The 15,161-nt window shown below is 38.1% G+C and overlaps 1 protein-coding gene across 8 annotated transcripts in view; it reads left to right on the forward strand.

The window, feature by feature from the left end:
* LOC124183578 (sodium/calcium exchanger 1) overlaps window positions 1–15,161 on the forward strand; it is a 1,216,563-nt gene that overhangs the window by 32,307 nt on the left and 1,169,095 nt on the right. The window lies entirely within an intron of this gene.

Here is a 15,161-nt window from a genome sequence, read left to right on the forward strand (position 1 = left end):
TACAAAACTGTTTCATCGGCATATTCCACATCATGCTTTTTTATCCAAAAAATTCTTGCACCAAGTGATTATAATATCGTTTTCTGTTAAATTGAATCGCATCCACTTGGTCATGTGTTTTCTATGTAAACCATTCGTTAAATTGTGTATTTTATATTATATTATCTTCATTTTAATTTAATTATCATTTATCTATTCATCTATTATTTATTTATTCTACTTTTTTCGATATATGTTTTGTTCTTCCTTCTCGCTCTCTGTATATAACCTTGGCTTGTTCTGTGACAGATTATCATATTAAAAAAAAAAATTCGTTCTGAGGAGGACCCCCACCTGGGCCGAAACGTTAACAAATTGACGTCTGTTTCATTGACCTTCATATCCAAGAAATAAATATTTATTGGTCTTCTGTTAGGTTTGATAAAAAATGAATATTCCCATTGAAGAGCTGCGAATTTTTCCTGCAAAAAACTATTTTTCTCCAATTTATGAAAACAAAATTTCCACATCAAAAAAATCAACGGAAAAGTTGAAAAAAAAAGATGTCCAAAATTCAAAAAATTGTAAGTTCAAAACGGTTGCATAATAAGGGTCCTAACTTTAATTTGGTGGAATGACTCTTTTATACTATTGCATTGAGGAATGTGACGTGCTGACTCTATCGCCCTCTCGCCATTATTAATCACGTGTTTACAAGTTATAACATAAACCTTCAAAACAATAGTCAGTTTATTTTGTGGGGAAAATGACAACTCTTGAAAACCCGAAAAATTTCAAAGACAGTTTGTCTAAAACATACAACGAAACCAATTTTAGTGTTTTGGCAGTGGCAAAATGAGTGAAAGCTGTGGAATCCTCTCAATCTGCATCAAGGAGGCATTCTGGTATAAAGGTCCAGAATTCGGACGTTTTTTCGGGCTTCATATAAAATATACATACATATATGTAATGAAAGTATACAGTCGCTAAGTCTAAATAGGTCGCGCCCCCCTCTACGTCACCTTATTTTCGTGACCGATAATGAGGGATTATCGGAGACGTATCCCGAACCATCAGTCTCGCGTAAACAAACAGGGAAGAGACAACGTAATTTTAATAGAGTGAAATATAACCTTAATTGTCGTTTCTCTATTTGCAGGTGAGGCTATCGTTAATATTATTCCTAAGTACATTATGTAACGTCATTATAATTTGTTAACTAATAAATAACGGAGTTTCTACACTCTATTTGCAGAGAAACACTTTTGGGTTATTCTTTATCAACTCCAAAAGAATCCAGAGGAACTTCCATAGGACCATTATATATATGTCGGAGTATCACAAATCTCGTTTAATAATTCCATTTTAAAATGTATTCAGTGAATAAAAGGATATTTCTTTTGAAATTGAACTCTCGATGAGTCCACCGTATCGAGCGTCAAGCGTTATTAGCAAGCTAAGAGTATACCTGAATGACGGAATCTTAGCAACAAACAAATGGTTTATTTATAACAACGCTTGGACGAAATTGACAGTTGCGGGTTAGCTAGAGAGCATACCAGACGTGTCGGGATCGTCACGCTAGATATGAATAATCAACGCCCAAATAAACGCTTTACATCCTCTCCGCCTTTTCGAGGCTTTACGCCGACATATATATATATTTTCACCGTTAATTTTTTTACATAATTTTTATTGGTGATTACAGAACTTGCAGTTAAATTTTTGTGATCAAAAACGGGGATTAAAAAAGCTATGGGTCTCCAAATAAGGCCATGACAAAAGAAGCCGGTTGAAGGTAGTTGACACGATTCCAGTGCTCCCATTCATCAGAAAAAGAAAAACAACGAGCTTTCTGGAGTAGTAAGAATATCGCTATAGTCCATACCTAGAAAAAAGAGAAAAAACATTACGAATATGACGACTGTTTCAAGGTAAAATGAAATTTTTTCTATGTCTTTTAATTTTTTTTAAATAGCGTAACAATAATTTCACAATGCCCGTAGTAGGGTCTATAGAGGGATATATACTGAAGATTCATATCAAATGTCTAATCAATCGCTTGGATAGAACTCGAGATTTTAGGTCAACGTGGTTAAAAAATGCAATTCTTAGCCTTGAAACCAATAAATCTATTGAGGCACACACTGAGCGGTTAAACATTGTTTCACTCAAGTGCTCATAACTTTTTCAATTTTTAGAAATTTGACATCGGGTTTTGGTCAAAATAATCATAAAGTATGTATCTGTAATAATATGCAAAAAAAAATATTAATCGATTTGTTCAGATTTCTAGACCAGATATCCCCTTAAATAGGGGGGTGGGGGGAGAGATGAATGGATCGACAAAAAGTATGGAGCGCTTGATAAAAGTTCCAAAGATCAGACAAAATGAAGTTGATTTTCTAATTAATAGGGAAAGGTAGAAAAATGTCATCCTCTTCTAGGTCTCTGACGGAGGAAATGAAAATATCAAAGACAGAATACTAGAAATTTCCAAACCGTCGAAATAGAAATGCCTAATAAAGAACTTGCAAAAATTTCACGTTTTGGTAATACTGCTAACAAGAAAATAGTGGAGATTGTTTTTAAAGACAGAGAATCAAAAGGAAAAGTGTTTACACATACAAGGGCGTTGAACGAAACGAATACATCCGTGTCTGATGACTTGAATAAGAAAGATCGAGAAATAAACAAAAGTTATTTACCATAAGGAAAGCGTTATTTAAAAGGGGACAGGATTCGAAAATTAGAGGTAATTATCTTATCGTCTCAAATAACAGATACCACATCGAAGAAGCTCAAGAACTTATAAAGGAGTTAGAAATTTTAGAATGAAATACAGATTGGGTCATAGCAATAGCTCCACAGCATCCAAAGCATTTAACGGTAGCAAAAGAATCCGTATTCGTCAGTCATCTAGTTACCGTGAGAAATGAGGCTAAAAAATCTCGCTGGTCAGGTTAATTGGTAACGTAAAGTATAAGACAAGCTACTAAAAACAAATTCAATAAAGAGATAGAGGTTGCTCATTATAAATAGCAAATACATGAGCAGTTCTCCCCTCAACATCATAATATGGAACGCAAAAGGCCTATTCTATATATTCATGATATACGTACCCGTATTAACAAACAAAACATACCATGTGTACGAGAAACATGGTGTATGAACGAGCCTAATATTGTGCCATTCTCCTAAATAATATAATACATAGCTCACTAGAGAGGACAGCTAAGAGGCCTGGCGTTAATATACGATGAAGAAGGTGGGGAGGGTTATTTGCTGTTTCATTCACAACATTACATCTATAGGCATAAGGGTTAGGAGAAATAATTTCGACTTCATTCTATGCCTCGTATATATGTGGTAAGTCCATCAGTTGATTTAAGAACATTTAATAATTTACTATTAAATTCTGTAAGAACTTCTTTAAACTTAGAACTTAATGGTAGGGGTAAAAATTAACTTGAATTCGTGAACGATTTGGACTTTTTGGTACTTAATGGAAGATCGATGAATGATACTCCAGCCCACCTTACATACGTAAGCAATACCTATCTATTTATGGCATCGGTCATTTAAATGATAACGATTTCCTAAAATCCTTCTCCTAATTAGATGCTTTCTATTAACTACTTCTTCAACAATATTCTAGAGTTGGAAGAAATTTCAGAGTTACGGTTAAATATTATTGTTAATATAATATATAAGAATGGAGGCGATAAAAAGGATCCAAACAATTATCAACTGTATCGTCAAACTCTTTACGCAAATTTTAAACTCTAGGTTGAGTAAGCATGGTGCGGGGAATAAATTTTTACCAAAATGGCAGGCGGGGTTTCGTGGGAAATGCTGTTGCTGGGACACATATTCACTCTCAACGCTATCATTAATTTGCAATTATTTAACGAAAAGGCCGTTTGCTCTATTCGTCGACTTTAAAGCGGCTTTTTCGTCAGTGGATCAAGGGAAGACCTCTTCTGGCTCGAGTTGCACAAAAAATGTAAAGTTCGAAGGTTATCGATATACTGATCAAATTATACCATGCCATTTCAATGAAGATAAATACTAATTTAGGTACAACTAACCCCATTGAAATTCTGATGGGTGTCCTGTAGAATGAAGTCATGTCACCTCTCCTATTTGTTCTTTTCCTTGCCGATCTGGAAGATTTTCTGTTGAATAAAGGGATGAGGCGAAATATTCTTACCGGCCTTTGCCGATGGTCTGGTACTTCTGTTCGATTCATATGTATGTTTGCGAAAAATTCTAACGTAATTACGTGGATATTGTCAAATAAACCACCTTGCAATCAATACCAGGAAATCTAAAATTATTATTTTCCAGAAAGGAGACTTTAGTTGGCATAATAAATCCCTTTATTTTAGATCTGAAAAGATCGAACTCGTTAAAGAATATACATATTTAGGCTTAGTAATGACTCAAAGCGTTCTCTTTGAAAAAGCTACAAGCGTGTTGGTAAAAAACGCAAAGGCTGTATGGGTCATTCAATGATTATAGTCAGATAATCGTATCACAGGGTAAAATATTTAAAATTCAGGTTACTGAATATTGTCACTTTTGTGCTGAACCCAATTACATAGTTCATATGATCACAGATTGTTTGCTATTTGCTTCAAAAAGCGGTGAATTTGGTCCCCCCCTAAAAGATTAATATGCATTGAATTTCCCCCTTCTCATGGAGGAGCCTAAAATGGCACTGGTAAAAAAACTTTTCAATTTCATTAATTTCATTTTAGATTTAATTAACCCATTGTAAGGCTATGTCGCACTCCTATTGTATATCCGTTATGTGATCATGCAATAAAGATTATTATTAGTGTTTCATTTATATAATAATTGAATGGTTATAAAGTTTGTAGCCTGTTTTATATGTTTACAGGTGATTTAGTCATAGGATGCTGCTCAGCGCATACAGTTTAAAGCGAGATATTGGAACTCTATCAGACATGTCGCTGGAAAGTCAGTGGTGCTGATGCATAGGCAGCTACATTTAGTGGTTGCCAGGCCAATAGAAGTTCGTTCACGCGAATGAGAGCTACATGAAGTGCCAACTTCGGAGCAGATATAGACCGTCTTTTGTGTTGGAACATTATCATGTTGAAGTGTAATATTTGTCTTTTCGAACGGATTGGTAATCAAACAGGGATGGTCCAGGTGACTGTGAACCTGCTGAAATAAATAATAATGATGGTGTTATTATGTAGATATGTAGTTGAATTAAACAAAAAAGCGATGACGTTTTATCACCGAGGTTTTACGTATCATACTAGGTACGGTGATTTATTGAATATGGAAATGTAGGGTAATGTGGGGTAACGACAGAACCCCTAAAAACTGATAGATAATCAAAGATTTATTCAATGCAAGTAAGTTTAAAGAATGCAGAGTGATTAAAAAAAATAAGAATTTAATTTGTGAAAGGAGTCCACCGTGCCGCACAAATCTTTTTTTTTCGAAATTATAGCAAAGTAATGATGACTGTTCAAGATAGATCGAAAAACTTGTACCCCGTGCTTATAACCCACAAAAATAATTCGCGATTTGGGGAGTCTATCGTGCCCCACGTTGCCCTTCAACATACCATTTGATTACTATTTACTGATTACTGGTATTGACATTTATATCAGTAGATACATAAGGGGGGTTCTGAGCCACTGAGTATTAGTTACAATTACTAGCGCCAACTTCGGCTTCGTTATCTGACATCAGCTCTGATTCCTACTTTATCCACAGTCTAACCATACGGTTATTCGATAAGCACACTCTTACTGACGGGTAATTTATTTATTTATTTCCTTATTTATTTTCTATTCTTCTCGTTCCGGTCTCTGATAATTGAGCAGACACTTAATGATAGATAATTCATACATTTATTTTCTTAATTTTGATAATCGCGGAAGTATGAAGTTTGAAATAACGTTCGTATGCTTTAAATATATGCAAATAGCTGGTCTGCAAATCTCAGGTTTTCTATTTCTTCCATGATCATACTCACATAAGATGCACGGAACTGTTATTCGGCAACATCCTACAATTGCTCATTGCTAGATGCATGCAGGTTCAAATACATTTTCGAATAGCATGCTTTCCTCTGCGTCGTGAATCTCAGAGCGCACGCGCAACGGAATATCACAGGCTTCCGTATATTTCTTTCATGGTGTATAGGATGCAGCGAACTGTTATTCGGCAGGTGTGTGGGTTCAAACTCCCTATTTTATACGCTATCTCGTGACCGCTCAAGCTATTGAGGCATGCAAGTTCGAAAGAATTTCAAGATTCAATATTAATCCGGTCAATTTAGACATCCAAGGTTACAAAAATTCACACTCGGCTGAAAATTGGGAGGATTGTTCAAAACACTATCATAAATAAAATGTGAAAAGTCCTCATCGATCCGACACTTGGAAAAAAATTTACTCGGGGTCAAAAGTCACAAATACGGGTTTTTCGCGATTACCAGCAATACGGTGAGTTTTATCGTAAAATTAGATCAGACAAAAATTGTAGATCAGATAATTATCTATAAAAAATGTCTGAATACTTTTTTTCTAAGAGCCACCGTTTTAGAGATATAACGATTCAAAGAGTTGAAAAAGTTGTAATCGTCATAATATGCACACGTTTCCACGCCACCTTTGAGGTAGTGTACTTAGTGCGCTTTTTTTTATGTAGTTTCCCCGGTAGGCCTATTCCACTGGTCTGCTGTGATTCTGTTTAACTTGAAACTATTGAATAATTAAAGATATTGGCAAGGGTTGAAAATGATAAAAGGGGTGTAAATTAAAAAAAAAAAAAAAAAAAAAATAGGGAAATTTATCCATCGGAATCATAATTATCTGAAACTTCTGCTTCCTCTTCTCCTTGTTCTTCTTCTTCTTCTGGTTCTTCTTCTCCTTGTTTATCTTCTTCATACTGGGTGCGAGTAAATTGCCCCAATAATGACACATCGCATGTCTCTTCGTTAGCATCAAATGAATCTTCAATTGTTGGTGATTCAACATTGGAGCATGACCGGCCTTGACAATTTGTACATGCTACAGAATAAAACAGTCCAACTTTTTTGCAGCCACATTTAGTACTACATCCCTTTTTACAGTTGCAAAAAATTGTGTTTAGTAGTTTTTCTGGCGCAGGTGGGAGTAAAGTTTGAACTGGCTCTAATGAATTGGCGATCAACTTCCAACCCCAGTCTTGCGGGTCGAGCTGATAACCAAGCCACACTTGAACTTGGTAATATACCCGAAAAAGATGTTGATGAGCAGCCGCTGAGGTTGGAGGAAGACAAGCTAACTGCACTTGATTTTTATTTCGAGTATTTTTAACGAAACATATCGAAACTTATCTAAGCACGTAATTTTTTTAGGAGCTCCATACATACAGAGAAGAAAGCGAATTCCGTTGGTGATAAATACTTGCGAAGTTGAATTACTCTTTTTGAAAACTTCAGCACATTGAACTGAATCTCGTTTTTCAAACATGTTAAAACAGTTGTTTTACCCCTCCTGAAAAATGCAGCTGTCATATCACAGCCAGTTATTGCATGTAAAAATAGTGCATGATTTTGACACTTTGCAAAAGTGAATAAACTATTTGACGAATATATTACCGATTGATGTTGAGCTTTTCCAGGTTTAAAAAAAAAAAGTTTTTACGATTGGAGTTCGAGTGAGTAATACAAGTAAGTCTACATCTTCATCTACAACAATAGTTGTATTTGTTAAATTGAATTGCTTTATTGCTGTTTCAATTATCATTACATCAGCATCACTATTAGCTTGTTTTACCAATACATTTTCAGCAGTAAACTTTCTTTCAACATTGAAATTAACCGAGATTTGTTGTGAGTATTTGCAAGAAATTTCTTTTGACTGGTAGAAACTGTCATAGATTGATCAAATAAAATATCAAAAGATGAAGATGTTGCTGAAGTTCTACGACGTTGTTCTGCGGCTTTGATATTTATCGTAAAGTCATTGTAGCCACAAAATATGACAGTCACTCTGGGACCAAAATGTCGACGTACATACTGAATGTATCTACATATCTAAGATAACGCTGAACGTTTCTTCGCTATTCCACACAATGCGGTGTAATAAATATCCGCCATCAATGATGTATGTCGCATTCACGTTGTTAATATCAATATTTACCTTCTGAAAACAATCGTAAATGGCAGACTTTTGTGTTTTACGCATTCCAATGTCATCAAACAATGACAAAGGGTAGGGAGCCAATTCATAGTCAAAATATTTTTCAATTTCATCTTGAAATGCCGCAGTAATACTCATTCGTTGGAACAACAATACAGGATCAACCGGTACTTTTTCATCGTGAACTTTTATGGCGCTATTCATAGTTAAAAGAGGGACTACTTTGTCAACGCGTTTTAATTTAATATTATTAAATGTTGGTCCTGTTATATTTAACATAGAGTCAAGCCCAACTTCACGAGCTTTATAACAATTAATTTCACTATCACCAACGACACCGCTTGCAATAGATACAATTTTATCAACCTCCGGAAAAGGATCATGCGTGGAGAACAACTAAAGAAGTTTCCGTATTTCTTTTCCATCTTTTTTTACTCGTGAATCACTTGCGTTAACATGCTGCTCAGTCGTATCCATTCTAACATTAGCGAGATGTTCTAACCTTTCACAAACTGTATTCATTGCATGGATACCATGAACCCATTTACTTATGACACTCTCTTTCGTACTTCTCCCTCGAGCAATACCTCCATCTGTCTTCATAGCTTTCATCATTGACTGCTCAATCATCATATCTGTTGAAGTTCCACAACTAAATTTGTCTGTAGGTCTAAGAGTGAAAAATCCTTCTATAAGTTTTTCGTAAACTTCAGGATCTATCAAATTCTGTAATTGTAGCATATCTTGTAAATATAGGTGTGCAGACTTAGCATAAGGAAAATGTCCAGACGCGTGAAAATTAGGAAGCATTTCTTGAACGCAGTTTAAATGAGCTTTCCAATCCCCCATACGCTCAGCTCTTAAAAACTCTTTTGTAATTGAAACCATATTAAAATATTGTATCCAAAGCTTCGCAGTAGGTCCTCGTTCCTCATATTCTTTGAGTTTCTGATGAAATTTATTAAGTAATGCTCCAGATACTTCTTCATCATTTTCAATGTCATTATATGAAAGAGTGTTATCTGATATGTTTTCAACATTGATGATGAGGTCTGCATCCATGATGTCATAAATATCAACTTCTTTTAATATTATAATTGCTGAAGCATACTGAAGTAGTGTATGAGCCCGGACAGCTGTTGCGTAAGCATGACCATTCAGCATTTTTTTTAATGATTTCAGTAAACAAATCTCTGCGAGTACTACTTTCATGCCGCTTCCTTGCATAATATGCCCCATTGCTCCAAGAAAAGACATCAGTAGATGAAATCCTCCGAGTCTGATGATGATTTTCGATATTTCAGAGCCCTCAGGTGCGGCTGATACAATTTCTCGAGCTTTTGCATGAAGAGGTTGATCAAACGTCACAATGCATACAGCGTGGCCATAGAGTTTTGCATTCTCTACTGTACAAAGTAAAGTCGTATAAATAGTATTATAGTTAATTGCTGGTTGATGAATGAATGGTAAAAATAAAATTTCAGATTTAGAATAATTCACACGATTCTTTGTTAAATGTTCAATAAAACCATTCCAAACGGTTAACGAATCATTTTTCCATTTTCCATAAAATCGCAATACATGTTTTTTTTGAGGAATATATCAAAGATTTCCATATTCTAGTTATTCCATAGTGCATGGGATGCAACCAACTGTGATTCGGCAAATGTGAGTAGTATAACAAAAGAGGTTCTGGATAGAAACACCTTCTTTACCGACCAAGCCACCCATCCGTCGACCAATCCGCCTATCCGTGCATCCCAGACGCAAACCCTCGAAGGTTACCGCCACTCTTGCAAGATGAAATGTGCTCTGTCGACCGCTCGTCGGTAAGAAAATCTCCCAAATGACCATGATCGTCGGTAAAAAATCCTTCAAATGACCATAATTGTCGGTAAAAAATCCTCCAAATGAACATGATCGTCGGTAAAAAATGCCTGAAATTGCCGTGGTATTACACCTTGTGGGATAAATTGTGCTCTTTGTTGGTAAAGAAAATCATGCCATCGATCGGGATCGATAACTACATTACCGAGCGCACTCCGTGAACCCTTAGGCGTTCGAGTGGACCCCGTGGATCCTCGAACGTTCGACCGAGAATCCTGGCATATGTCAGATTTTGAGAACTTCCAGAAGGTTTGAGAAGATTCCACGGCCTTGAACGAATCTAGACTGACAAACAATTCGTCCGACGTGTTTCGACTCGATAGTGAGCGGTATGCGATCAAAGGATTTCGGTGCGACGTTGAATTCTGAAAGACCCACTCTGGCCTTGAATGAATTTTAGACAAACAATTTTCGGAATCGTCCGACGAAAATAATACTCGGAATCGTCCGACGAGTTTTGACTTGACGGTGAGCGGCCTGCGGACAACGGATTGCGTTGCGACGTTGAATTCTAGAAGGTTCTGAAATTTGTATGCAGCTGCTTCGACCTTAAACACATGTAGGCTGACAAATAATGCGTTCGACAAGTCTCGAATTGACGGCGAGCGGACCAGGACCGTGAGAAAAAGCTTCTTTGACCCTGAAAGATTCTCGGAATCGTCCGACAAGTTTCGACTTGACGGTGAGCGGCCTGCGGACAACGGATTGCGGTGCGACGTTGAATTCTGGAAAGTTCTGAAATAAACTCTTGACTAGCAGAACAGAGGTTCTTAATTAACGGTTGATATTGACGATGCAAAATATTTTATTGAAAAAAACAACTCAAGATTACAGTTTTACATGAACTTCATAATGCTGATATATGAGTGTGATTACATGTTTCTTACTCAACGGTATCGTACCCATGCTTTACGCAATGAGAATAAATAACTGTTCGAGTAGATACCGATTGTCTTTTGTGTTTGAGTAAAAAATTTCGCAGTAACAATACGTTTTGAGCTGCACAGTTTAGACGTAATATAGCATGATGCATACAGTTTGAATTCGTGTCTGACATTTTATTCAATTTCTGCAGCGACAGACAACCCAAATCCATCAAATCAACGACTTCAACTTTTTCACCCAGAATCTTCAGCAGCCAACTTTTCTTCTCCAAACCCTTCAAGTAAACTGTTGAAGTATTACGCAGCGACATACATTCGATGGTGAAGTCGAGCTTCTTGAAAGGTAAATCACCACCTTCCCAGGACAGTCCACGATAATTCCGTGACAGCCACAAATTTTCGCTTTTGAATGGAGCGAGTAAATAATTCCAATCTTACGGAGGTTCGAAGAGAAAAATTGATGGGTTGATATCTTCGGCGAGTGACACAACTGCCAACTCTTTTGGTGTAAAACCGGGACCCGGTTTTCTGAATCCTTGTACGTCGACTATGAACTCCATCGTGAAAAATACTAAATCAATTGTCACAACGTTCAAGGTTTTTAGACCCATTTCCTCACCCCACCACTCAGCGGGTTATATTCAATTATACGATCATGTAAAATCAAGCAGTAGGCAGGAAAGTTATTTTTAGCCTCAAATTCGATACGAATATCTACCGATCCAGATTTCAGAGCCTCGTTTTGTTTCGAACAGTCGATGAAAATCGCAGGTTCTTACTGTGGAAATTCCCTCTTCGTCAACAGAGGCTCAGGTTCTTTACCGTAATAGGTGGCTTGAAAGTTTGCGTACATCTCGTACAGTAATGCAAAGCGATTGTGACTCATGTTCAAGTTCAGGTCACCGTACGGATAATACTCGGAATTCAAGAAGAGCTTGACGTTAGTAATGTTACAGTGATCAAGATGACTGGTATTTTTGCCGGCTTTGTTTTTTCGATTCGTTCGAAAACCGAGCATGACAAATCGCGGTTTTTCCAAGTGGGTCGACGTTTTCACAGTCCAAACGTATTTCGTGGTTGCCGGTAGCAAAGGATATTCGTACAACTCCCAACTGCGGAAGCTCATGGAGACTGGTGTATCTTTTTCAATGAAATTCTACAGTGCGATTTTTCGTTGATCCGAGAGCTTCACATAGGGTACTAACCATTCCACCTGATCGATCACGACTCTCAAGTCTTTGTCTTGATTTTGAACGATGGCATTGAAATCACTTTTTGATCTTGTAAGAATCAGCTCGTGTTTCGCGTTAACGATGATCTTGCGATAGTCTTCAGCGAAGCTCAATATCATGCTCAACGGAATAACTACGTCAAAGTTGCCATCAGCATCAGTTAACTTTTTCGTTTCCTGAACATCGAGCCATCCAGCATTTTCCATAAGCCAATTTTGACCGGGGTGGAGCGGAGCGAAACCTTTCAGCAGGCTGGTCAGACCAACGTTTTCACATTCATCAATCTCTGCAGTGTTTAGTTCGTACCGTACATCTTCGAACAAATAACAGATGGCGTTATTGACTGAAGTTGTGATCGCTGCTGCAGTGCCGTCCGATTTGAGCAATTTTCCAGAGATATGTAGCGAACTCTTGCTCGGTAATACGCATAAATCCTGATGCTGAACGGTGATTCGAATCTCATCGCTGTTGTTGAAAGTTGACGATGCGTACGGTATGTGTGCGTGTATTTCTTGGTGGGCGATTGATTCGTCAAAGACGACAGGTGTTTGGATGCTCAAGATTTCCTCCTCCATGGTACGTAGCATACAACGAAACAGCAGAATCGCAGTTTCATTCGTCGGAAATTCCTTATTCAAAAGGTGTCAGCTGTAGACCCAAAGCTTTCAGGAACTCCACGTTTCGACGTGTTAGCGGTTCGGGAATCGATCGACGACTGACTTGATCGGAACATGCTGACTGACTAATATTACTCTTTTTGGAACATCTGTTATATACAATACCCATCTTTGATTGCGATATAATGTGCAGTCTCACAGTTATAACTTCTCCGCGAAAATCAACCAGATCTCCGTCTTGATCGAGTAATCGAAGCTGTACGTGATCTATGGTCTTGACGGTGATCGGAAGGTGAATGACGTGCGACGGCACTTCCACGATCTTATATCCCGGTGAAACGATAGAGAAAAATTCGTGAATATTATACACTTCATGTCCATTGACGTAGGCGCCCGTTGTAATGCTGCATTCGACTCGCAACGCGTTGACCTTGAGAATAGTTACAGACATATCCGTATGGTGAGTTTGGTTAGCTGCCAATACGCGCGGTGTAAATCCGAGAAGCTGACCAATAGAATTGCCAGGTTCTAAATTTACGATATGGTTACATTTAATTTCGTAGCATAACGTATTATTGTTAGGCTTTATGCTGTTTTCTATGTTGGTATTTTTTAACGCGTCTTGTACATACTTTTCAATATTCTCAATTTCGTAGCTGCCAGTGGATATAGTTACTACCTTATCGACTACGTATATTTTATTGTGACCGACATCAACGTTGGAAATGGAATTGAAGGTCAACAGTTCATCGAGACCGAGAACATAATTTTTGTTCAGAGCAAGTTCGATCGGAGAAAAATATTGCGCTTCGAGAATCGAAGACGTTCCCGATATCGTTAATATAGACGAATCATCCATGACTGCAAGTGCTCGACTGACGTTATTGAATTACGTGTCATGTTTATATAGCTCATCGCTTAGAAATTTCAGACACAAGTGTCCGCAATCTAATGTACCGTAATCCTGATACCTTTCGTCGTTGTACTCAACGCTACCAACACCGAAATATTTCACGAGGTCTAACGGAGGTTGAAGATGACCGAAACTGTCGAAGTAACCTACATCTTTGCTGCGTTTCTTATGTGCAACCCAGTGTGTGCCAGGGCCATGTTTATTGTTGAGATTGACTACAGCTGTCCCGTTTCTACGCGGTCCGGTTTTGGGCATTTCGTTGCGCATAAAGACACCTCAGAAGTATCGAATTTTCATGATTTCGCTCAAACGCTCGGCGTGGTAGCTTCACATTTAGTTTTTTGAAAGGTGAAGACCGAAACCCTTTTTATAAGGTTTGAGATGGAGACCTTTACCCAAGGCGATCGCTTCCATCGTTTTGTTATGCCGTTTACTTTTCTCCAATTCTCGTTTAGCCGCGCTCGCATCGTTTACAGCCTTTTGCTATACCCGCAGCACCTACCGCTAACGCACCCGTAGCGCTGAGACCGTCCAAAAAAGGTATGAGAAAAGGTAGAAATCCGCGAACTTTTGAGGGTACCGTCGACTGCGCGATGATCGCACATTATGTTTACCACTTTTTTTTTTCACGGCTTCTCGAGCACCTCTGAGTGCAGACTTGATGCTAGTTTTCGCGTCGTAGCTCCGAATCATAGACTGTTTTGCCGCTCGTATGATTATGTTCAAGGAAACGTTCTTTGTTTTTCGACACCCCATGCCTAACTTTGTTTTCACCTTCATCGTGTTAGCTACAGCCCAAGCGGCTGCCTTCTCACCAGTTGCGTCCTTTGCGAGAACCCGTTTCCTGGCTTTGTCGGCTGATATTTTATCCGCGACGCTTCTAGCTTCAAGGTTCTCACGATTTTTCGAATACGCTATATCATGTTCCTTACACGCTGCATTGCGAGGATTGATACCGGAATTGCCTCTCGCGAGTCTTTTCGTCAACTTCGTACCAGGACCGCACTATTGGTAACCGGGAACATGCAACTCGATCGGAAGTTTTTTGATAATACCATGCACCAAACCTTTCCCACTTGATCGCTTTTTTGTCGATCGCTTACGATCACGTGTGTGCACAATCATGTCCGCTCTGCGACTGAGTGAAAGTTGTTATAAACGATGCATTTATAGAAAATCCAGCCAGTCACGTTCGAGATGAGGTTCGAGACACAATCGACCAAGCTGCCCGTGATGAATTTTGACAAATTTACGCAGCAGAGTACAAAACGGAAAAAACATCATGGCGAATTGTTGCCGAGTGGTGTACGTGCGGTATTCTGCGGACCATATGACTGTGGCAAAACCAAAGCATTATTTGCGCTTATAACGCATCCGAACGATTTGAGGTTCAAAAACCTGTACGTTTACTCAAAATCTCTCAATCAACCGAAATACAAGTTTCTGAGTCAAGTGCTCGAGAATGTCGACGG

This window comes from Neodiprion fabricii, chromosome 5 (genome assembly GCF_021155785.1).
Source record: "Neodiprion fabricii isolate iyNeoFabr1 chromosome 5, iyNeoFabr1.1, whole genome shotgun sequence".
Lineage (NCBI taxonomy): Eukaryota > Metazoa > Arthropoda > Insecta > Hymenoptera > Diprionidae > Neodiprion > Neodiprion fabricii.